We start from the raw sequence: 7,942 nt of genomic DNA on the forward strand, positions 1-7,942 counted from the left end.
TTCTACCCCCTATATGTATCTTTTTTCTGAGTTGCTTTCTGTTTTTGTCTTGGAATTGGGATTACTTGGCTTTGTCGTGGCGCTTGCCGGAATTCTTGGCTGAAAGGGAAACAGTCAAATGTATAATGTTAGTTTTGGGAAGTGATATTATTTCCTTGGAAACCATCTCTCTGATAACATACATAAGTATGATCGTTATATTTTTGTTTTGATTATATTATCTTGCAAACATTTGAGTATGTTCCTCTTAGTGGGATCCTGTGCTTGTGTCTGGGTGAGACTTTTAGGTGATCTCAAGCTTAATACATTGATACAATGCTGTAAGAATCGACACCAGTTCTCTATTTGAACCAATTCCCTCTTTCTTACTTTTTCTTGGATGCTTTAATTGTAATTCTAGAATTTTAGACTATCCTATTTTCTTCCTTTTTTTACTGTTGCTAATATTAGCTAAATCTGTTGTCATAAACCCTTATAAACAAGCAACTCTAAAAGACTATTGTGATATTATTATCGGATGGAAGCATCAATTGCTTGTCCTGGTTGGATGAAATGAGTAAAAGTCCAGTGTGCGTGAGCTTGCGTTATGGTGACAACATGTTGTGTTCTTGTATTTCAAATCAGTTGGATTGGATGAATGTGATTCAGTATGTAATGGGACGCCCAACAATAATAAATAAATAATACCTCGGACAGAGATGACATCGCACGGATTGTTTGTTTATTTGAATTTCATATCCGATTCTTATTAATAGTAATGTATGCATGTCTCACCATTGAAGGTAATGTTTAATTCTTTGATTTGAGGTCGACTTAAGATATAGGCTAATTATTAGCATGTTTTGCAATTAACGTAATTGTAATATATATATATATATATATATATATATATATATATATATATATATATATATATATATATATATATATATATATATGTGTGTGTGTGTGTGTGTGTGTGTGTGTGTGTATTGTGGGTGTTATTTTAGATTTTCTTCTGGATTGCATTTTTGTTTTTTGTTTGTTTCTTTGGGGTTTTTTTTTGTTTGTTTGTTTGTTTTTGTTTTTGTTTTTTGTTGTTTTTTTTTTCTTGTTGTTTTTTTTTTGTTGCTTTTTTGGTTTGTTTGGTTTTTTTTGGGGTTTTTTTTTGGTTTTTTGTTTTTTTTTGTTTTGTTGTTAGTTTCTTTTTTCTTTTTCTTTTTCTTCTTTTTTTAATGATGCAGGGATTGACTAAGTCTATTTAGTATGTATGTATGAGTTGCATTGTACATTAGTATGTCACCTATGAGGTGCTATGCTACATCAGCATGAAAGTGTCACGGTGACAGGGAATCCACATATTTAGACCAAGCACGTCTGTTCTTGGCCAGAGTCGCAATTTCGTCAATGGGCATAGAATCCAGCCCATGAAGTAGAGTGCCCGCTGGTCTAGTTGTCGAGTTCTTGAAGAAGGTAATAAAAGTTCGACGCAGGATTAGTACTTGATTATGTTATCATTAACGGTTAATATTGTAATAGTATTTGTTTATTTAATATAACATTATGAAAGAAGCGTAATATTCTTTTTCCCGTAGGCATATAATTTAGTGTCAGAAGCAGGTTTTAATTTCAGAACATTTTTCACAAGTTTGAGGTGAGTTTCTGGCACCATCCAGATGCTCATATTATTAGCAGGTCCGATAACTTTTATTGGTTAGATTAACTTATATTTCATATAATTTGTGAAAAGGCAATTCAATTCAATTCAAATGTTTATTTCTCGGCAATAACCGAACGCAATTGCGGGCTTGACTTAATACTGTTGTAATGCGTCGCTATGAGAGTACTTCAATAACAGCAATGGGCCCAGAACAATTTGGATTATCAGACCTGCAAATAAGAGCACGTCGATACCAACCCTTACTCAATTGAAATAATTTATCTTATCATTACTTTCTCTTATTCTCCAACATTAACGATTGACAACAGCTTGTGGTCTAATTAAGTCAAATAATAATTATTATCAATCACTTTTTTCCAACTCATAAACATTAAAATTGATTAACTGAAGGAAATTAATAAACTATTTGAATGGCATATCTAAATACATATTGTGAGCAAATTTGGGAAGCTGATAAAACTGCCAAGTCTGGCAAATTGCGTGTATGCTACCGTAGTAAGAATGGTTTGTTTTTTCTTTATTTTGGACAGGAGACTTTTACTTTTTGTTCTATTTTGCCGTCTACCCTATAAAACAAAACACACATTTCAACAATTTTGGCCGAGAAACTCGTTCTAAAAAATCTGCCGATTAAGATTACCCTTATCTTATCAAAAACTCTCTTCAAAGTCCCATTATGAGAGTTTTTGATGTAGAATAGGATTCAATAATCTGATGTCACGTCGTCCAGCAACGAGCAGCTTGGTTCTAAACAAAGAAAATCGGTACATTTTATTCTCCATGCTGGTTTTCACGTGTCATGTGATCAGAATGTAAAAAAAATAAAAACATGATCGGATTTATAAGGTTTTTCTCCTCTGGACATGTTTATGCTTGTTGGAGTAGTATTTCATGAGAGCATCCAGATAGTTTAGAACCAGTTGCTAAGTTACTATGCGTCATTACGAGGGAAGTGACGTCACGACTGTTGAAGGCTATTGAGCTTAGAACCGATTTTTTTTGCTTGGTTAAACAATCTTCATTGTTATCTAGAAAACGTGGGCTCTCGATGGTTCAATTGATAAGTCATTGCACTAACGACTCGAGGACCTGCTTTTCGTTACCTCGTTTTCCCCGATCGTAGTCTAAAATTGTGACCTGGTCTTTTCTATGTAAACGTTTTGATTGGGTATTTTTTTTCCAAATTTGGGGGGTCATCTTGAGCAATCGATTTTTGTAGTAAAATCATTTCCGACCAAAATGGAGAATTATTTTGGGATTTGCTAGTGTGTAGCATCGTTGTTTCTTTTAAAGAGGAACTCTTCTGATTTATAATTGAAAATCACATAAATTCATTGCTTTTCATCTCCTTAAAGTTTCAAAATAGTTCTGTATAACATTGGGATCCCAAACACAAAATTTTCCAGTCTACAAACAAAATGATTCGATTTCTATTGGAAATTTTGTATCGTATATCGAGTTTTGGTTTGTTTGTTTTTTTTTGGTTTTTTTTTTTTTGTTTTTGTTTTGTTTTTTAGGATTTTTTTCTCTTTTTGATTTTTTTTTTTGGGGGGGGGGGGAGGTAGTTTTTTTTTGTTTTTTTTTTGTTTTTTGTTTTTAATTGTTTTTGATGTTATTTTTGTTTTGTTTTTTGTTTCTTTGTGGGGGGGGGGGGGTCATTTGTACTCGACATGTCATAAGACTATCAAAGTTTCAAGTGTTTTGCATCAGTTATTTCATCTTACTCGTAAATCCGTTGCAATTAGCATATCTGTTGTTTGCAGTTAACTCAATAAGGTCAGGTAATCATTTTGTTTATGATAACACCACTCGTTAGACCTTCGTTTCTGTTTTTAGTCATATCAAATGTCAAATCAGTGATAGGTCACTGAACCGGTGCGTTGAGGCAATGTATCATCACAGTGCATCAGGCAATGCGCAGGAATCGGATACGTAGATGATATCGAATTAATTCCGTTTGTGACTTTCATCGTAATGGTATTGGTGATGATGAAGATCAAAAGAAAATATGGTTAAGAGATGGTGATGATAACGGTCACGATGATGATGATGATGATGATGATGATGATGATGACGGTGGTGGTAGTGGTGGTAATGATGATGATGATGATGATGATGATGATGATGATGATGATGATGATGGTGGTGGTAATGATGATGATGGTGATGGTGATGATGATGATGATGATGAGGTTGATGGTGGGGGTGGTGGTAGTGATGATGATGATGATGATGATGATGATGATGATGATGATGATGATGACGGTGGTAGTGGTAATGATGATGATGGTGATGGTCATGATGATGATGATGATGATGATGATGATGATGATGATGATGATGATGATGATGATGATGATGATGATGATGATGATGATGATGATGATGATGATGGCAATGCTCTTACCAGCCAGGCACTCGTTTTACACTCCGAAGAAAATATGAATAAATAACCCTTTCTAAAGGTCATCGCCGTCCACAGCAGGACTTCTACCAGGGACTTACAGGCAAGGCCAAAATAGTCTTGATGTATCCTAGTCTTCGTAGCATCATCTATTCTTTTTTAAAAATTGGGTTGCGGGTCAAAATTATCCCGTAAAGGCCATGTTGAATTTTTTTTACTGGCAAACTAAAAATCATAAAGCTGTTTTCTTAATACATATATTGATATACAAGTAACATGCAAATCTTTGTTAAATTCAGGGTAATTCTATCACCGTTGACTCAAATGATTATTTATAAAATCTATTTGGGCATCATGACTGCTCGGTCATTTAGTGGATGTGCAGCCAGATTCATGTGTGCGTACCGACGTGACCATATACACAGGTCTGACATTAGAGCCCGCTTATGGGCCTAGTTTAATATTGTTGTAATTGACAAAATCATTTTTTTTTTAGATTTCCATTACAACAATGAGCCCATAAAGAATTGGGTTATCGGACCTGCAAATAAGTGCACGTCAATGCATACCTACAGAGTTTATTACCGGACCGATTTTGATCGTTGGTGGCTCAAATTATTCGTCTCGATCTATGTTAATTTCCACAATACAGTTGTATAATATTCAAAATTAACAAGTGCCTGTTCGCAATGCTTTTATTTTCCCGCAAATAGTGTTGGTTCTCCACTAGTAGCATTAAAATGATCTAAAACTGACAGAGTTTGCCACCACTTACTAACATGATTTGATATGAGAAAAATAGAGCATTCATTGAGATGAGCATTAATTCCTGTTAAACAGTCGGGAATTGTAATACACTAAAGTGTCTAGATATATCTTTATTGTTGAGTTCTTTATTTTGTTTCTCATTAATTTATTTCACAATTAATGGCACACCGACGGAAATAATATGAGATTATATCAAATTTTGTGCACGTAATTTGAATTATTAGAATGGGGATGTATTACCGTGAAACTGAGGAAAATGGTTATCATAAGAAAGGTGCTTATGTCTGTGTTATTATTTTATTTTTTTTAATCACTTATTTTCAACAATTAATAGCACACCGACGGACATATTATATCAAATTTTGTGTATGTAATTTAAACTATTAGAATGGACATGTATTACCTTGAAGTCGTGGAAAGGCGATAATTATAATAAGAAAAGTGCATATGCCTGAACTGTTTTGTTTTATTTTATTTTTATTTTTTTTAGTTTTTATTTCTTTCTTTTTTTTTTTTCTTTTTTCTTTCCATAACTGGATGTCACAATGACGGAAATAATATTATTGAGTGATTTGAATAATTAGGATGGGATCGATGGCAACAGAAGGCTTGGAGTGGTTTAGGAAATTGTTTGCCCTCAAATTGCTACAAAGTATGGGTTAGTTTTGAGTGCAATCGGTAGAAAAAGTGCAGTGTAATGTGAATGTATGTCTCTTATAAGGTTATATGTGGATGTCAAATCATGATGATGATGATGATGATGATGATGATGATGATGATGATGATGATGATGATGATGATGAAGATGATGATGTTGATATTGTTGCGGATATTACTGGGGATGATGATGATGATGATGATGGTGGTGGTCGTGGGTGTGGTAAAGGTTGGGGGATATGGTGGTGATATTGCTTTACGTGGTGGTAGCGGTGGTGGTAGTGATGATGATGGTGGAGGTGCTGGTGTTGGTCGTTGTGGTGATGATGGTGGTGTTAGTTTGATGGTAGTGGCGGTGGTGGTGTAGTGGTTGTGGTTGTGGTGTTGCTGGGGGTGGTGGTTGTGGTGTTGCTGGCGGTGATGGTAATGGTGGTGGTGCTGGTGTTGGTCGTGTTGGTGATGATGGTGGTGTCAGTTTGATGGTGGTGATGGTAATGGCTGTGGTGATAGTGACGGTGTTAGTGATGGTGATCATGGGTGTGGTAGTGATGATGATAATGCTGGCGGTGGCCGCGATGGTTGTGGTACTCGTCATGGTTATGCTCTGTGGAAATATTTTCTATTATTATTATTATTATTATTATTATTATTATTATTATTATTATTATTATTATTATTATTATTAATTATATTAATTATTTAATAATAATAATAATAATAATAATAATAATAATAATGATAATAATAATAATAATAATAATATCATTAATAGTAGTAGTAGTAGTAGTAGTAGTAGTAGTAGTAGTAGTAGTAGTAGTAGTAGTAGTAGTAGTAGTAGTAGTAGTAGTAGTAGTAGTATAACCATTATTGTTATCATCATCAACATCATCATCATCATCATCATCATCATCATCATCATCATCATCATCATCTCTTCTCTTCTTCTTCTTCTTCTTCTTCTTCTTCTTCTTCTTCTTCTTCTTCTTCTTCTTCTTCATTATTATTATTATTATTATTATTTATTATTATTATTATTATTATTATTATTATTATTATTATTATTATTATTTATTATTATTATTATTATTATTATTTATTATTATTATTATTATTATTATTATTATTATTATTATTATTATTATATTATTATTATTACTATTATTATTATTATTATTATTATTATTATTATTATTATTATTATTATTATTATTATTATTATCTGCTGGTATGGTGTTGATTACAATTACAATCACTATGTCAACACAATTGCCAAGTCTCGGATGTTAAGTCATTTTTACACACTGGGGGGGGGGTGAGAGCGAGAGAGAGAGAGAGAGAGAGAGAGAGAGAGAGAGAGAGAGAGAGAGAGAGAGAGAGAGAGAGAGAGATGGGCTTATCTCAATTAACCGATTTATTATTAAAAGTCTATTATTGGTCAATAATTCCAAACTGAGGAAGAAATTGACACATGCTGTTCAGAGGCGTCCCGATCCGATAAGTTGATCCCGTTAGCTCTCCTATTTCTAGGGTTGATCATCAATAATCCCCTATTCTTCTTATAGATAGTATGCAGATGACGTCACTCAGGCCGTTGTTATTGTTTTTGCCAACCGCGTTTGTGAGTTGTTCTCACTAAACTGTATTAACCAGACTATAAATGTTCATGGTTACACAGAGTTTGTGTGTTGGTCCGTTATACTTCCGGATGGCAATGTTGTGAACTCCTTGGCCAAGCGCATTCTATCTATATAATGCGTATCAATGCCCTTTTGTATTATAAAAAAAATTGTTTCGTGCAAATAACGGCAAGAAATACCCATAAAAACCTGGCAATGGTAGTTCACTCTAAAATGAGACTGTTTTACCTGTTTAAAGTAAGTTAATCAGGTGAATTACATTAGGTTTAACACTCTCCTTACCACCTACAGCAAAATCGTCACATTTGTTACGACACAATTTACATTTTTTCTTATTCATATTTATTTTGTACATCACAATGATCTTTGTTAAAAAATAAGAACATAATGTCGTTTTGTAGAGAGGTTGTTTGAGTTTTAAAAAGCAATTTTTCTGCTGGGTAAGCCTGTCATTTTGGGAAAATACTGAAAAGAATCGGTAAGGAGAGAGTTAAGTTAGCCATCATCAGTGAGATGAATACTTTTGCAAAGCCGTCTTTTCTTTTCTTTTCTTTTTTTCTTTTTTTTTTTTTTTTTTTTTTTTACAGAGAATATAGTGGTAACTAAGGTAAACGGTTATGTGATCTTGTGGGTAAGGCACTGGCTTCCCGATGGAGTCCCGCTCTGAGCGGTGCACAGTTGAGTCCTTGGAAAAGGCTTGTTACTCACATTTTCTCATCGTACTTAGGTGGAAAATGAGTATCTGGCCGTCAACAGCATTGTAATGTTGTCTTACAGGCGTCATGTCTCGTTATTCATGCTAAGTATTGCTTTTGT

General features: G+C 33.7%; 1 protein-coding gene across 1 annotated transcript in view; it reads left to right on the forward strand.

Moving 5' to 3' along the window:
* Positions 1-602: 602 nt before the first annotated feature.
* Positions 603-7,942, forward strand: part of LOC144971792 (uncharacterized) — a 20,498-nt gene continuing 13,158 nt past the window's right edge. Inside the window, exon 1 of the mRNA XM_078912874.1 lies at positions 603-782. The gene's annotated coding sequence lies outside the window, so the exon portion shown is untranslated. The remainder of the gene's footprint in view (positions 783-7,942) is intronic.

Source organism: Berghia stephanieae, chromosome 1 (genome assembly GCF_034508935.2).
Source record: "Berghia stephanieae isolate SIO BIC M18660-M18661 chromosome 1, UCSD_Bste_1.3, whole genome shotgun sequence".
NCBI classification, from domain to species: Eukaryota; Metazoa; Mollusca; class Gastropoda; order Nudibranchia; family Aeolidiidae; genus Berghia; species Berghia stephanieae.